The 17188-nt window shown below is 41.6% G+C and overlaps 1 long non-coding RNA gene across 1 annotated transcript; it reads right to left on the reverse strand.

Moving 5' to 3' along the window:
- Positions 1-188: 188 nt before the first annotated feature.
- Positions 189-16968, reverse strand: LOC116967971. Its single transcript, XR_004410371.1, has 3 exons — positions 16958-16968; positions 6904-6913; positions 189-217 (listed from the first exon to the last, which is right to left on the reverse strand). It is a non-coding gene; the product is annotated as an uncharacterized LOC116967971 (long non-coding RNA).
- Between the last annotated feature and the right edge of the window lie 220 nt (positions 16969-17188).

Raw genomic sequence — 17188 nt, forward strand, 5'->3', positions numbered from 1 at the left:
AAACAACATCTCAACCCTTGTAAACGCCTTTACACCACTAGAAACGTGCTGGAAACACCTCTAAACTCTTCGAAACTCCTGCAAACACCTCTAAACCTATCTAAACCATTCTGGACATCTCTGGACACATGTAACCCCCTTTTAAGCATCTCAAAGTCCCTCCAAGCACCTCTAACCTCTACAAACCATCTGAAACCCTCTGAGCCTCTCTAAAACCCTCCAAACACATATGAACATCTCTGAACCCTTCTAAACCTCTATAATCCACCTCACACTCCTCTAAACCCCTCTAAACATCTCTAACCCCATCTAAACCCGTCTAAGCACCTCTGAACCCATCTAAACACCTCTAATCACCTCGAAACACCTATAAATCCCTCTAAACCACTCTGAGCACCTCAGAACACCTGTATACAGACTTCCGGTGGCGCTATGGAGTAGGAGAGACTCGCGCCAACTAGCTCCGTGAAAAATCCGAAAAAACGGGAGGAAAAGACAGATCCTACCTGCAGAAACCGGGACCGATTGTTTTGCACTAAGCCCGTGACGTCATCAGGCGCGCGACACCGGCAGTATGTCGACTCAACATACCCCCCCCCCCACAAGGCAAAAAACGGCAAGACTAAAGAGGTAGGCCCAACTGAAGCCTCGTCCTCAGGTTTAACAGCATCCCGAGAAGACATCTCAAAGAAGAAGAAAAAGACTGAGATGGAAGAATTAAAAACGTTCCTTAAGGAGGAACTTAAAAATCTTAGACAGAACTTTCAAGAGGTTAAAGAGGAGCTAGCATCTTTTAAAAAAGAAATGAAAGACCAAATTAAAGAAGATGTTACAGAGATTGTACACGAAGTCCTTGAAGACTGGAAATTAGAAATGGAAAGAAATATGACTCAAAATGTTGAAGAAGTAAATGAAAAACTGAATAAGATGGAATCCAGATTTGATTCTAAACTTGAACCTATTCTCCTGACATTAGACCAACACTACAAGATTGTAAAAGAACTTGAGGAACTTGCTGAGACAAGCACCGCAACTACAAAACAACTCATCACTGAGAACCAACGCCTATCAAAGTTATTGTATCAAATAACTGAAAAATGTACCGACTTGGAGGGACGACAGAGGCGTCAGAATTTAAGAATCGTGGGCATCCAGGAAGGCAGAGAGGGGACTCGTGACCCCCGTGAATTTGCTGCAGAAGTACTGAAAACAATTTTGAACCTGGATCAGGCGCCATTACTTGCCCGAGCGCACAGAGTGGGTCGCCCAAAGGTGGGCGACCGACCAAGAATAATGATAGTAAAGGTCCAATATGACCATGTATTGGATGACATGATGAGGAAAATTGGTAAAAGCAGAAATCTTGTATATGAAGGAGACAAGATTAGCGTATTCAGAGATTACCCCGTGGAAGTTGCTAAGAAAAGAGCGTTGTTCACAGAAACAAGAAGAATACTGAAGAACATAAAGAATCTGAGATATGGACTGTTATACCCCGCAACACTGAGAGTCAGTTACGAGAAGAAGGAATACTTCTTCATCAAGCACACGGAAGCATTTGAATTTGCCAAGAAAGTCGAAGACAAGATCAAAGATTGAAAAATATTCAACTCTTAACACCGACTCGGACACTGCTATCTCGCAGAGAAGATATGGAACTCTAAACTTTAAACTATTATATTTAAGAGTTGCCTAATATTCGCAATAAGAATTGGGTATATTTCCTACAACGGATATATATAAAACTAACATTCTAGTACTAACCTCTAACCTCTAACAACTATTAATAATCAAGAATATTAACTAACACTAACTAATGATAACAAGATTATTTAGATTATTTAAGAATTAATTAAAAGTATGAAATATAAGTAAAGTATGATTCAGGTATTTTATAATGAGAAATGTCTGATGGCCCTTGCTCTGATGTTTTCGTTTTTGATTATTCTTTGATAAATGTTTAGATTATACAAAACTAATATCTCAATTTGAGACTACTAATTATACCATTAATGGAATATAATCAATATTTCTTTCCCCCCCACAAATTGTATGCATCGAATTGGAAACTTTCCTTTCAAGGAAAGCACGGAGCTAGTATTTTTATAAACCAAAAGCTACGGAAGTCCATAGATGCTTAGCCACATTAGGGTGGCTATCACTAACTGCACTAATTGTAGTTGTAGTTGCTTTTCTTTTTTACTTTCCACACTTTACTAACCCTATTAGCTGTCACCTTTTTTTAATCTTATATCACATTATATTTTGTATTTGGAATGGAATTGCATATTTTATTTAAGGAGATACGTTCGGATGGAAAACAGACGTGACCTAAAATTCATCTACCTGAAGTTCAAGTATAAGGTAGGGTTGAGTGTGCTGAATCATCTGCTCTACCACTTAATCACAAGATGCAAGACATGAATATAAAAATTGGGGGTGAGGGAATTAAATTATGTAGTTGGAATGTTAAGGGAATTAATGAACCTATCAAGAGAGGCAAAGTGTTAGCACATTTAAAATCATTGAAAACAGATATAATATTTCTCCAGGAGACACATCTTAAAAAGGAAGCACTACATAGACTGAAAGCAAAATGGATTGCTAAAGCGTACCATTCTTCATTCTCACATAAATCAAGAGGTGTTGCAATATTAATTCGTAAAGGTATACCCTTTAAACATATATCAACGATAGAAGACATTGAAGGCAGATATATTATAATAATAGGGGAGTTATACTTAAAAAAGGTGACTCTCCTCAATGTGTATGGACCAAATTTTGATAGCCCTCTGTTTTTTAAGAGAATTCTTAACAATCTCCCGGAAGGTACACCACAAAACTTAATAATTGGTGGAGATTTAAATTGTACATTGGATGCTTGTTTGGACAGATCATCAACCCAAAGAAAACTAAAATCTCGATCAAGTGAATTTTTAAATTCATACATTAATACCACTAATATTAAGGACGTTTGGAGAATTGAAAATCCATCGGGCCGAGAATATTCATTTTACTCACCAGTACATAAAACTTACTCAAGGATAGACTATTTTTTGGTAGATTCAAAACTTATCCCATTCACCTATAACTCACAATATCACAACATCATAATCTCAGACCATGCCCCATTAACATTTATGATCAAAGTAAACGGAATGGCAGAGACACAGTCACAATGGAGATTTAATCCCCAAATCTTAAAAGATAAGTCATGTAATGAATATCTAGTAAAACATATTAAAATGTTTTTTGAGGCTAACGATAGCCCTGAAAACTCTGCCTCGCTTCTTTGGGAAACATTTAAAGCATTTGTACGAGGAGCATTAATTTCTTCCCAATAATTTTTTAATAAAGAGAATAGGGCCAAACAAAAGAAACTGGAAATGGAAATAAAGCAATTAGACACAGAAAATGCAGCAGCACCATCCACGATAAAACACAATAAAATTGCAGTATTGAAATATAAATTAAACAAGATTTATTCAGACCAAGTTATAAAACTTTATCAACATACAAAACAATTAAATTTTGAATTTGGTGACAAACCACAAAAACTATTAGCGCGTCAACTTCGCAAATTGGACGGGGAAAAAACAATATACAAAATTAGAACAGATAAGGGAGAAACATTAACATTGCCTAAAGATATTAATGATAGATTTCTACAATACTATCAAAAATTGTATTCATCTAAAATAACAGAACAATCAACGGGAATGGAAACATTTTTACAGAATTGTAAGTTTGCGGGTCTAGATCAGAAAGAGAGAGAATTGCTAGGGGCTGAAATTACGATAAAAGACATTGAAGAATCAATAAAGTCCTTAAAAAACGGAAAGTCGGCAGGACCCGATGGTCTAAATTCGGAATTTTATTAAAACATTTATGACTTGCTTTCCCCACGCATACAGACAATGTACAAATATGCTTATACTCAACAGAAACTCCCAGAAACTCTAAATGAATCAACAATCATACTTATACCAAAAACGGACAAGGATCTTGAAGACCCAGGTTCATACAGAGCTATAGCCCTCTTAAATACTGATCAGAACATATTAACTAAGATTCTATCTAATAGATTGAGCTTAGTGATCAGTAAATTAATACATCCTGACCAAACAGGGTTTATCCCCAAACGGTATTCATTTTTTAATCTGAGAAGATTATTTAATATTATATACTCCAATAGAATCCCCAACGCAGATCTAGCAATTATCTCGTTAGATGCTGGAAAAGCATTTGACCAGGTAGAATGGCCATATTTATTTTCGGTGATGGAAACATTTCAACTAGGAGAGAAGTACTGTACATGGGTTAAATTGTTATATTCTAACCCAACAGCTAGAATATTAACAAACAAAATGTTATCAACTAAATTTAATCTCTCTAGAGGCTGTAGACAAGGATGCTCACTATCCCCACTATTATTTGCCCTTGTAATCGAACCCCTAGCAGAAATCATTAGAAACCATCCAGGAATATTTGGATACAATACTAGAGACACAAGGAATAAAATCTCCTTATATGCAGATGATATACTAATATATATTACAAAATTAGAAACTAGTATTCCAAACCTATTAAATCTAATAACTCAATTTGGTCAGTTTTCGGGATATAGAATCAATTGGAATAAACGCGAAATCATGCCAATAACAAAATTCAATTTACATACAATACAACAATCCCCTTTTAAAATAGTTAAAGATAAATTTAAATACTTAGGAATCTGGGTAACTAAGACATATACCTCTTTATTTAAACTAAATTTCCCACCCTTACTGAATAAACTACATAAGAATATTCAATACTGGAAAACACTCCCCATTTCAATGCTTGGGAGAATTAATGCTATAAAAATGATTTTTTTACCGCAACTACTGTACATACTTCAATTAATTCCTATATATATCCCAAAAACTTTTTTCAAAAAAGTCGACTCCATTGTTACAAGTTTTGTCTGGGATTATAAGAATCATAGAATAAGTAAAAAACATTTATGTAAATCAAAGATAAATGGAGGTCTGGCTTTGCCAAATTTCTTATTTTATTTTTGGGCAGTCCATATTAAAAACATGAATTTTTGGCTGGAAGAAATGGACCAACAACCAGATTGGCTAATGATGGAAAAGGAAGACTGTCTACCTTTTGAAATTGGACCGATCATATTTGCCCCCACAAAACAGCACAAAAAAACCTATAAAGAAAACCCCATAATACATAGTGGAATACGAATTTGGAAACAAATAAAAAAAGATTTAAAATTGAATAATATACCACTCTGCCTTCCCATTGTAAATAATCCTTTATTCAAATCATCCTTTATGGACAAAGGTTTCACACAATGGAAAAATCATGGAATCAAAAATATAGGACATCTTTATGGGAAAGGTACTTTTCTTTCATTTCAAGAGTTACAACTGAATTATGGACTGCACTCAAATAATTTTTTCAGATATCTACAAATTAGAGATTATGTTAAATCTAATACACAAGTTTACAGGAATAGGGAATCAGAAATTCTTGATGAGTGTCTGAACAAGCATCCTAATACTGAAAAACTAATAGCTTATATTTATAACACCCTACTAAATAACGAGGTACCACCGACCGAACTACATAGATACAAATGGGAAATTGAAATAGGTCATCCTATCACGAAAGATATGTGGGACGAAAGTTTACAACAAATACATCAATGTTCATTAAATGCCAGACATATTTTAATACAATTCAAGGTCTTACATAGACTACACTTCTCTAAAATAAAACTAAATAGAATCTTCCCACACATCTCTCCTATTTGTGATAAATGTCTACATTTGGAGGCTAATTTAACACATACTTTTGCAAACTGTATAAAACTTAAACATTTCTGGACAGATATTTTTGAAATAACTTCAAAAGTTATTAATACAAAACTGGACCCAGACACAAAATTAATAATACTTGGAATATCAGAACAAAGCTTAACACTCACAACAAACCAAAGAAACTTCCTCAATTACAGTATAATAACCGGAAAAAATTAATATTAAAATTTTGGAAAGGCCCTACAACCCCCACAATCAAAATGTGGATTACGGAAATGTCGGAGACCCTATACTTAGAAAGAATTAGACTTGTCTTAATGGACAAACAAGATCTTTTCCATAAAATTTGGGCTCCATTCATTAACTATCTGAAGGGATAGACTGGCACAGCACGAGGACCCAGCTGAAACTTGAACTCAGGAACAGATGAAAAACTATACTCTATACTTTATAACCTACGAACCTATCTCCATTGATGTATCACAGGCAACCCATTCCACCTCCCTTGTTTTTCTGTTGTGTTTTTTTTTGCTTTCTTTTTTATTTGTAACTTTCTACCCTCTCTTTTTCTCGCTTTCTATAAAAAATAAAAATACTAGAAGCAGTTTAGTAATTGATAGTGGAAAATTTTAATAATGTATGACTGATGTATATGACAAGTTTTTTTTCTACTATAATATGTAACTACATTGTACAATATGTCTACTTCTAATAAATAAATAAAATTTAAAAAAATTAAAAAAAACAAGAACACCTGTATACCCCTCTAACCCCTCTAAACCCCTCAGAGCCCCTCCAAACCCATCTAAACCCCTCCGAACCCATCTAAACCCATCTAAACCCCTCAGAATCCCTCCAAACCCCTGCAAACACTTTTGGACCCCTCTGAACCCCTCTAAACCCCCTCCCAACATCTCCGATCCACTCTGAACCCCCCTAAACTTCTCTAAACTCCTCTGAACGACTCTGGTCCCCTCTCAAGACCCCGAAACCCCCTAGAAACCCCTCGAACCCCTCGAAAACCATATCAACCCCTCGAAACCGCTCTAAACACCTCTAAGCACCTCGAAACCCCTATCGACACCTCCAACCCCCTGTGAGCACCTCTGGACACATGTATACCCCTCTAACACCTCAAAACCCATCAAAATCACTCCAAACCACTCTGAACACATCCGAACCGGCCTAAAAATCTCTACGCCCCTCTAATCCCCTCTAAACCCCTTAGAACACAACTGGACCTCTCTAAACTCCTCAGAAGCCCTCTAATTCCTTCTAAACCCTTCTGGACCCCACTAAACCCCTCTAAACCCGTCCAAACCTCTCTGAACCCCTCTGAACCCTAAACCCATCTAAACCCCTCGGAACACCTCGAAAGCCCTCTAACCCTCTCTAAGCTCATTCGAAACCCTTTAAAACCCTCTAAATCCAGCTTTAATCTCCGCTAAACGTCTCTAAACTCCTCTGAAGCCCTGTAGTCCCCTGTAAACCTCTCTGAACCCCCTATGAACACCTCTAAACCCGACCAAACCACCAAACCCCTCTAAACCTGAACCTCTCTAAACCCCCTGTAAAGCCCTCTAATCCCCTCTAAACGCCTCAAAACCCCTCTAAACCTCTCTAAATACCTGTACACTCCTCTAAACCCAACTGAACACTTCTGAATCTCTAAACCCATCTAGACCCGTCAATACCCCTCTAAATCACTCCAAACCCATAGGAACCCATCGGAACACCTCTAAACCACTCGAAAACCCTCTGTCTGCCTCTGAACGGCTCTGAAACCCTCACAACACCTCTAACCCCCTACAAACACCTCCAAACCCCTCCGACCTCCTCTGAATTATCTGAACCCCTCTAAACACTTCAAAACCCCCTATAAACACATCTAACCCCATCTAATCCCTTCTAAATCCCTCTAAACTCCCCTAACCCCTAAATACCTCTAATCCCCTCTAAACACCTTTGAACCCCTCTGAACCACTCAAAACGCTCTAAACATATCTTAACCAGTCTAACCCCCTCTAAACCCATCTAAACCCCTCTAAACCACTCGAAACCCCTCTAAATCACCTACGCAACTACAAACCCTTCCAATCCCCTCTAAACCCCCTAAATCTCTAAGAACCCATCTGAGCCAACTACAAACCCCCCTAAATCACTCTAAAGCCCTCTAAACACATATATAACCTATTAACCACTCTAAACCCATCTCAATCCCTCTCTATACCTCTGAACACCTCAAAACCCCTCCAAACGTCTAAACACCGCTAAACCCCGCCAAACCCCTCTCACCCCTCTGAACCTCTCTAAACACATCGGAACCCGTCTAAAGCCCCTACGAACTACTATACACCACTCCAAGCAACTCTAAACCTCTATAAACCCCTCTGTATACCTCTAACCCCCTCCAAACCCTTCTAAACCCCATACGGACCCCTCTCAACTCCTCTGAACCGCTCGAAACCCCTTTGAACGCCTCTGCACCCCTCTACAGTTTAACCTCTAGCACCGTTTCATCCCCTCTAAACCCACCCTTTATAACCCCCTCTGAACCCGTCTTAATCGTCTAAACCCGTCTAAACAACACCTGTAACCCCCTACAAACACCTCTAAACCCCTCCGACCTCTGAATTATCTGAATCCCTCTAAACACTTCTAAACCCCTATATACACCTCTAACCCCATCTAATCCCATCTAAATCCCTTTAAACACCGCTAACCCCCTCTAAATGTTTGTAGGGAATTAGAGGTGTTCAGAGGGTTGTTTAGACGGGTTTAGAACGATTTAGACGGGTTCAGAGGGGTTCTAAGGGGTAGGAGGGGTTTCGAGTGGTTTATAGCGGTTGAGAAGTGTTCAGAGGGGTTAGAAACATAGAAACATCGAAATTAGGTGCAGGAGTAGGCCATTCGGCCCTTCGAGCCTGCACCGCCATTCAATATGATCATGGCTGATCATCCAACTCAGTATCCCGTACCTGCCTTCTCTCCATACCCTCTGATCCCCTTAGCCACAAGGGCCACATCTAACTGTTCGTATGGGTTTAGAGTTATTGGAGGTGGTTGAGAGATGAATAGAGGGGTTAGCAGGGTTGGGGAGAGTAGTGGTGTTTAGACAGGTTTAGAGGGATTGAGAGGGGTTCGGAGTGGTTTAGAGCAGTCAGAGTGGTTTAGAGGGGTTCAGATGCGTTTAGAGGGTTTAGAGTGGCTTAGAGGGGCGTCTGGGGGTGTAAAGGGGAGTAGGAGTTTACAGGGGTTTGGACGGGTTTCGAGGTGTTTGGAGGGGTTTAGATAGGTGTCGAGGGCTTTGGAGGGGTTCAGAGCGGCGTCGAGGTGTTTCGAGTTGGTTCGAGAGGTTCAAAGGGGCTCAGAGGGGTTTAGAGAGGTTTAGAGTGATTTAGATGTGTTGCTGAGAGGTTTAGAGGGGGTACATGCGTGTTCAGCGGGGTTAGAGACGGTTTGGAGGGATTTACAGGGATTTATAGGAATTTGGAGGGGTTCAGAAAGTTTTAGGATGTAGATGGGTTTTGAGTGGTATAGACAGATTCGGAGTGTTTCAGAGGGGTTTAGAGTGTTTGAGAGCTGTTTAGAGATGTTTAGAGGAGTTTAGGGGGTCTAGAGTGGTGTACATGGAATACTATGTGTTTAGATTGGCTCAGAGGTGTTTATAGGGTTTAGAGGGTTTTCGATGGGGTTTAGAGGTGTTTAAAGAGGATCAGAGGGGATTAGAGGGGTTCAGGTAGGTTTAGAGGGTTTTAAAGGGGTTTAGAGGCATTTAGAGAGGCCCAGAGGTGTTCAGAGGGTTTATAGGGGTTCAGGTATGTTCAGAGAGCTTCGGATGGTGTAGTGGCGCTTGGAGGGTTTTAGAGATGTTCACAAGTGTTTATAGCGGTTTAGTTGTTTGGATGGGTTAAGCGAGTTTTGGAGGGTTTCAGAGGCATTTGGAGGGGTTCAGAGGGGGTTGGAGGTGTTTTGAGGTCCTTACACATGTTTAAAGGGATTTAGAGGGGTTCAGAGTTGTTCAGAGAGTTGATGGGTGTTTAGAGGGACAGAGCAGTTCAGAGTGGTTTAGAGGGGTCTGGAGAGATTTAGATGAGTGTAGAGGAGTTTAGAGGGGTTTAGAGGAATTTAGAGGGGCTTAGATGGGTTTAGATGTGACCAGAGGGGTCGCGAGGTGTTCAGAGGGGTTTAGGATGGGTTTCGAAGGGTTTAGAGGGGATTCGAGCAGGTTTCTTGGGGTGTAGAGGAGTTTACAGGGTTTTCTTTTTTCTTTTTTTAAATTTATTAGAAGTAAGTACAATACAGTGGTACCTCAGGTGCCAAATATGTTGACATGATACATTCTATGTACAACTACAATTTTAATTTGTCTTAAAGTAATGAGAGAGAGAAAGATAATAGAGAGTAGAAGAACGTGTAGTGTGTGTAAAACGAGAAAGAGAGAGTGAGGAAGAGAAGTAAGAAAGAAAAAAGAGCAAGAGAGAGATTAGCAGATAGGAGATCGGAGATGAGTTTTTATATTGTTGACCATCTTTCCTCCAGACCTGAAGCAGTTGGTTTTTACGATTTACAGGTGTTTAGAGGGCTTTGGTGGAGTTTTCAGCGGGTTTCAGGGGTGTCGATGTGTTTAGAGGGGATTCATTGGGTTTCGAAGGGTTTGGAGTGGTTCAGAGGGGTTTTGAGGGGTTTAGACGGTTTAGTGGTTCAGAGGGGTTTAGAGGGGTTTTGAGGGGTTTAGACGGTTTAGTGGTTCAGAGGGGTTTAGAGGGGTTTACGAGTGATTTAGAGATGTTTAGAAATGTTAATGTGGGTACAGACAGGTTTAAAGGGTTTGGAGCGGTATGAAGCGATTTAGAGGGGTTTAGAGGGGTTTACAGGGGGATAAAGAGTGATTTAGAGGAGTCTTCAGTGGTTCAGAGGATTCAGTGGGGTTCAGGGGGGTTTAGAGGGATGTTGACTGATTTTGAGGGGCTCAGAGGGGTTCAGAGGGATTCATAGAGGTTTAGAGGTTGAGAGCGGGTTAGACTTGTTTAGAACGGTTTTGATGGTATAGAGGGGGGTTTACAACGGTTCATAGGTGTTCAGAGGGGGTTTACAGCGTGTCAAAGGTGTTCAGATGGGTGCAGAATGGTTTAGACGTGTATATAGTGGGTTGAATGGATTTAGAGGGGTACAGTTGAGTTTCGAGGGGTTTATATGACTTTTGTTGGGTTTAGAGGGGTTCAGATGTGTTCGGAGGGGTTTACAGGAGAGTAAAGGGGCTAAGCTAGGCTTGGAGGGGTACAGAGGGATCCAGAGTAGTTTGGAGGTGTTTAGAGGGGTTTAGAGTGAGTTAGAGGGGTATACATGGTTTCAGAGGTGCACAGAGGGATTTGGATGGTTGATAGGGGTTGAGGGGCGTTTAGAGGTTTTAGAGGTGTTCAGTGGTGTTTACAGGGGATTTGAGGGGTAGAGGAGTTTGGGTGTTTGGGGTTAGAGGAGTCTAGAGGGGATCAGATGTGTTCAGAGTTGTTTAGAGCGGTTTAGAGGGGTTTAGGGGTTAAATTATTTTTCTTTTATTTATATAGCACATTTTTAGTCAACTTGCATTGACCCCAAAGTGCTTCACATAATTACATTCACACACACAGGCAAAGGTGGGTGAAGTGTCTTGCCCAAGGACACAACGACAGTATGCACTCCAAGCGGGATTCGAACCAGCTACCTTCCGGTTGCCAGCCGAACACTTAGCCCATTGTGCCATCTGTCGTCCACAGATGGTACAATGGGTGTAGACGTGTTCAGATGGGCTGAGATGTGTTTGGAGGGGTTTAGAAGGGTTTAGGAGGGGTTTCCAGGGGTTTAGAGGAGTTTCGAGGTGTTTAGGGGTTTAGGGGTGTTTGGAGGGGTATCGAGGGAGTTAGATGGGGTTTGGAGGGGTCTGGAGGGGATCGAGGGGTTTCGAGGGTGTCAAGGGGTTTAGATGGGTTTAGAGGGGTTTAGACAATTGTTGACGGGGTTAGATGAGTTCAGAGGGTTTCCGAGCGGTTTAGGTGGGTTTAGAGCGGTTTATGAGGGGATGAGTTGGTTTCAGAGGGGTATAGACGGATTTAGAGGGGGTTTGAGTGCTTCAGAGCGGTTCAGATGTGTTTAGAGGTGTTGAGAGCGTTGTGGAGATGTTTAGCGGTGTTTAAAGGGGTTAAGAATGGTTTAGAGGAGTTAAGATGTGTTTAGATTGGTTCAGAGGTGTTTCGATGGGTTTAGAGGGGTTTAATGGGTTTTGAGGGGGTTAGAGGAGTTTAGAGGGGTTCAGGTGGGCTAAGTGGGGTTTAAAGGGGTGTAGATGCGTTTAGAGGGGTCTAGGGCAGTTTAGAGCGGTTTAGAGGGGTTCAGATGTGTTCAAATGGGTTCGGAGGGGTTTAGAGGGGTTTGCAGGGTTTTCAGATTCAGATACAGATTCGATATTTACTGTCATTGTGCAGTGTACAGTACAGGGACAACGAAATGCAGTTTGCATCACCCATAAGAGCGAACATAGAATAATGAACAATAAATATATACACGTACATACAGTAGTAGTAGTGCAATTTTTCTGGGGGAAGGAATGTCCGGCAAGGGAGGGGGGTGGTGACTGACAATCACCAAGGAGCAGTGTTAAGTAATGTAATAGCCGCAGGGAAAAAGCTGTGCCTGTACCTGCTGGTTCGGCAACGGTGAGACCTGTAGCGCCTCCCGATGGTAGGAGGGTAAACAGTCTGTGGCTGGGGTGAGAGCAACCCTTGACGATTCTGCGGTCCTTTCGCAGGCATCGCTTGCTTTGGACAGACTCAATGGAGGGGAGTGAGGAACCGGTGATGCGTTGGGCAGTTTTCACCACCCTCTGCAGTGCTTTCCGGTCGGAGACAGAGCAGTTACCATACCATACTGTGAGACAGTTGGTAAGGATGCTCTCGATGGTGCAGCGGTAGAAGTTCACCAGAATCTGAGGAGACAGAGGGATTTAGAGGTGTTTATAGAGGTTTAGCTGTTTGGAGGGGGTTAGAGGGGTTCAGATGCGTTTAGAGTGTTTCAGGGGGTTTGAAGGAGTTTAGAGGTCTTTTGACAGGTTTCGAGGGATTTAGAGGGGTTTAGAGGTGTCCAGATGGTTTACAGGGGGTTTAGAAGGGTTCAGAGTGGTTTAGAGGTGTTGAGAGGGACTTAACGGCGTGTAGGTGGGGTTTAGAGGGATGCATGTGGGCTTAGAGGGGGTTAGAGAGGATTAGAAGGGTTCAGATGCGTTCAGAGGTGTTTAGAGGAATTTATAATGGTTTAGAGGGGTTTAGATTGGTTCAGAGGAATTTATAGGGGTTTAGAGAGGATGAGAGCGGTTTAGAGTTGTTTAGAGAGGTTTAAATAGGTTTAGAGGGGATTTACAGCGGTTCAGAGGGGTTCAGATGGATTTAGGGGTGTTTAGAGTGGTTGGAAAGTGTTGAGAGAGGTTCATTGGTGTTCAGAGGGTGTTAGAGGTGTTTAGAGGGGTATAGAGTGGTTTAGAGGTGTTTGCAGGGGTTCAGAGGTGGTCATATGTTTTGAGATGGATTTAGAGGCGGTTAGAGGGGTTTTGAGGTGTTCATAGGAGGGTAGGGTGGTTTGGAGTGGTTTAGAGGGGTTCGAAAGGTCTAGAGGCGTTTAGAGGGGATTAGAGGGGATTATAGGGGTTGAGAGGGGTTCAGAGGGGTTTAGAGTGGTTTAGAAGTGTCTTGAGGGGTTCAGAGCCGTTCAGAGGCAGACAGAGGGTTTTCGAATGCTTTTGAGGTGTTCCGTTGGGTTCATATGGGTTTGGAGGGATTTAGAGGGTTATTGACGGGTCTAGATGGGATTAGAGATTCAGAAGGGTTCAGTGTGTTTAGAGGAGTTTACAGGTGTTTAGAGGGCTTTACAGAAGTTCTAGAGTCGTTCAGATTTAGAGGGGTTTGGTGGTTTGGACGGGTTTAGAGGTGTTCATAGGGGTTCAGAGGGGTTTACAAGGGACTACAGGGCTTCAGAGGAGTTTAGCGGAGATTAAAGCGGGGTTTAGAGCGTTTTAAAGGGTATTTGAATGAGTTTAGAGAGGGTTAGATGACTTTCGAGGTGTTCCGAGCGGTTTAGAGGGTGTTTAGGCGGGTTCAGATGGGTTTAGAGAGGATTGGACGGGTTTAGAGGGGTTTAATGGGGTCCAGAAGGGTTTAGATGGGTTTGGAGTGCTTCTGAGGTGTTTAGAGAGGTTCAGTTGCGTTAAAAGGGGTCCAGAGGGGTTTAGATTGTACAAAAATCCAAAAATTCTGGCATGGAATATTTGATATTTTTTCAAAATTAATTAAAATAAAACTGGTACCAAAACCAGAATGGATCATTTTTGGCATATCGGAAGGTATCCCTGAATTAAACGTGTATCAGAAGAATTTACTCAATTACGGGCTAATAATGGGAAAAAAGCTCATACTTAAATTCTGGAAAAATGCGCCCACACCAACAATAAAAATGTGGATATCAAATATGTTTGAAACATTACATCTGGAAGAGATGAGATTCCTCTTAGCAGATAACGCAAACCAATTCCAAAAGACGTGGTCTACGTTTATGGACCTATTACAAGCATGAGGTGCAATAGTAATTTAAAAAATACTAAATAAATAAATGGTATCAGGACCTGGCATTGGGAGATAAAACAACAAAAACAGACTTGGTTGGTAGTCTTTCTGCGGAGTTTAATGTTATAATAGAGCGATTGTCCTTACTTTATTTTTCTTTCTTTTCTAGGGTCTACTTTCTTACTTTACTTCCTTCTCTAACTTCTTTTCTAAGGGGCTTTCTTTTCCCAACACTCTCCTGCACTTCACAACTCCTGCGCACTTACTTTACTTTCCTTACTTCTATCTTTTTCTTAAAGCTTTAAAAAAAATAAAAAAATGAAGCGGTACAAAAAATGTATTAAGATATATGTGTTGTGTGTTATTGTAATTTACCGTACTTCTAATAAAAAAAAAAAAAATACAAAAAAAAAAAGATTGGCGGAGAGGTTTTTAGGCCGGTTCGGATGTGTTCAGAGTGGTTTGGAGGGATTTGCAGGGGTTTTGAGGGGTTAGAGGGATATACAGGTGACCAGAGGTGCTCACAGGGGGTTGGAGGTGTCGATAGACGTGTCGATGTGTTAGAGGTGTTTAGAGGGGTTTCGAGGGGTTTAGATGGTTTTCGAGTGGTTCGAGGGGTTTCTAGGAGGTTTCGGGTTCTTGAGAGGGGACTCTAGTCGTTCAACCTCTCAAAATCACTCTAAACCCCTCTAAACTTTTCTAAGTCCCTCTAAGCACCTCTAACCCACACTGAACCCCCCTCTAAACCGCTCCGACCCATCTGGAATCCTCTGAGCCTCTCTAAAAACCTCCAAACACATATGAACACCTTTGATCCCTTCTAAACCTCTATAATCCACCTTACACTCCTCTAAACCCCTCTAAACACCTGTAACCCCATCTAAACCCGTTTTAGCACCTCTGAACCCATCTAAACACCTCTAATCACCTCGAAACCCCTATAAATCCCTCCAAACCGCTCTGAGCACCTCAGAACACCTGTATACCCCTCTAATCTCACTAAACCCATCTGAGCCGCTGCAAACCCATTTAAACCCTCCGAACACAACTGAACCGATCTAAACACCTCAGAATCCATACAAATACCTGCAAACCCTTTTGGACCCCTCTGAACCCCTCTAAACCCACTCCCAACCCACCTGAACCCCTCTGAACCCCTCTAAACCTCTCTAAACCCCTCTGAACGTATCTGAACCCTTCTAAACCCTTCTAACTCCCTCTAAATCCCTCGAAACCGCTCTGAACACCTGTACCCATATAAACCTCTCTAAACCCCTCTAAACCCCTCTAAGCCCCTGTAAATCCCTCTAACCCCCTCGAAACTACATTGAATCCCTCTATACCCCACGAAGCCACTCTGAACACATATAAATATAGAAACATAGAAAATAGGTGCAGGCGTAGGCCATTCGCCCCTTCGAGCCTGCACCGCCATTCAATATGATCATGGCTGTTCATCCAACTCAGTATCCTGTACCTGCCTTCTCTCCATACCCCCTGAGCTCTTTAGCCGCAAGGGCCACATCTAATTCCCTCTTTAATATAGCCAATGAACTGTGGCCTCAACTACCTTCTGTGGCTCCACTCTCTGTGTAAAAAAAAATGTTTTTTTCTCATCTCGGTCCTAAAAGATGCCCCCCTAATCCTTAAACTGTGACTCCTTGATCTTGGCTTCCCCAACATCGGGAACAATTTTCCTGCATCTAGTCTGTCCAAACCCTTAAGCATTTTGTAAATTTATATAACTCCTCTAAACCACTCTAAACCGCTCTAAACATCTCCAAAATGCTCTCAACACCTATACATCCCTCTAAACCATCCGGACATCTTTAAACACCTCTAAATCGCTCTAAACCACTCCGAACCCCTCTGAACACATCTGAAACCCTCTAAACCGCTCTAAACTCCCCTGGACCCCTCTAAACGCATCTAGACCCCTTTAAACACCTATTAGACCACCTGAACCCCTCGTAACCCCTCTCACCCCTCTAAACCATCTGAACATCTCTAAACACCTCTATAAACACCTCAAAATTTGTGTACTAGTCATGTATCTACTATTTATTTCATTCCGCTTAAATATTTTCCTCTACTTGCGAAATAGTTGTAAGGTGTCCTTGAGACTCTTGAAAGGCGCCCATACTCTAAACCCCACTAAACATCTCCAAAACGCTCTGAACAACTCTAATCCACTCTAAACCCCTCTGAGAACCTCTGAACCACTCAGAACCCCTCTAAATCACACTAAACCGCTCAAAACTCCTCTGAACACGTCTGTACACATATAAACATATCTATACACCTCTAAACCCCTCTAAGCCCATATACGTCCCTCTAAACCCCTCCTACACGCCGTTAAGTCCCTCTCAACCCATCTAAACCACTCTGAACCCTTCTAAACCCCTGTAAACCATCTGAACACCTCTGAACCCCTCTAAATCCCTCGAAAACTGTCAAAAGACCTCTAAACTCCTTCAACCCCCTCTGCAACACTCTAAACGCATCTGAACCACTCTAAACCCCTCCAAACAGCTAAACCTCTATAAACACCTCTAAACTCATCTGTCTCCTCAGATTCTGGTGAACTTCTACCGCTGCACAATCGAGAGCATCCTTACCAACTGTCTCACAGTATGGTATGGTAACTGCTCTGTCTCCGACCGGAAAGCACTGCAGAGGGTTGTGAAAACTGCCCAACGCATCACCGGTTCCTCACTCCCCTCCATTGAGTCGGTCCAAAGCAAGCGATGCCTGCGAAAGGCGCGCAGCATCGTCAAGGGC

Source organism: Amblyraja radiata, chromosome 43, assembly GCF_010909765.2.
Source record: "Amblyraja radiata isolate CabotCenter1 chromosome 43, sAmbRad1.1.pri, whole genome shotgun sequence".
Classification (NCBI taxonomy): domain Eukaryota; kingdom Metazoa; phylum Chordata; class Chondrichthyes; order Rajiformes; family Rajidae; genus Amblyraja; species Amblyraja radiata.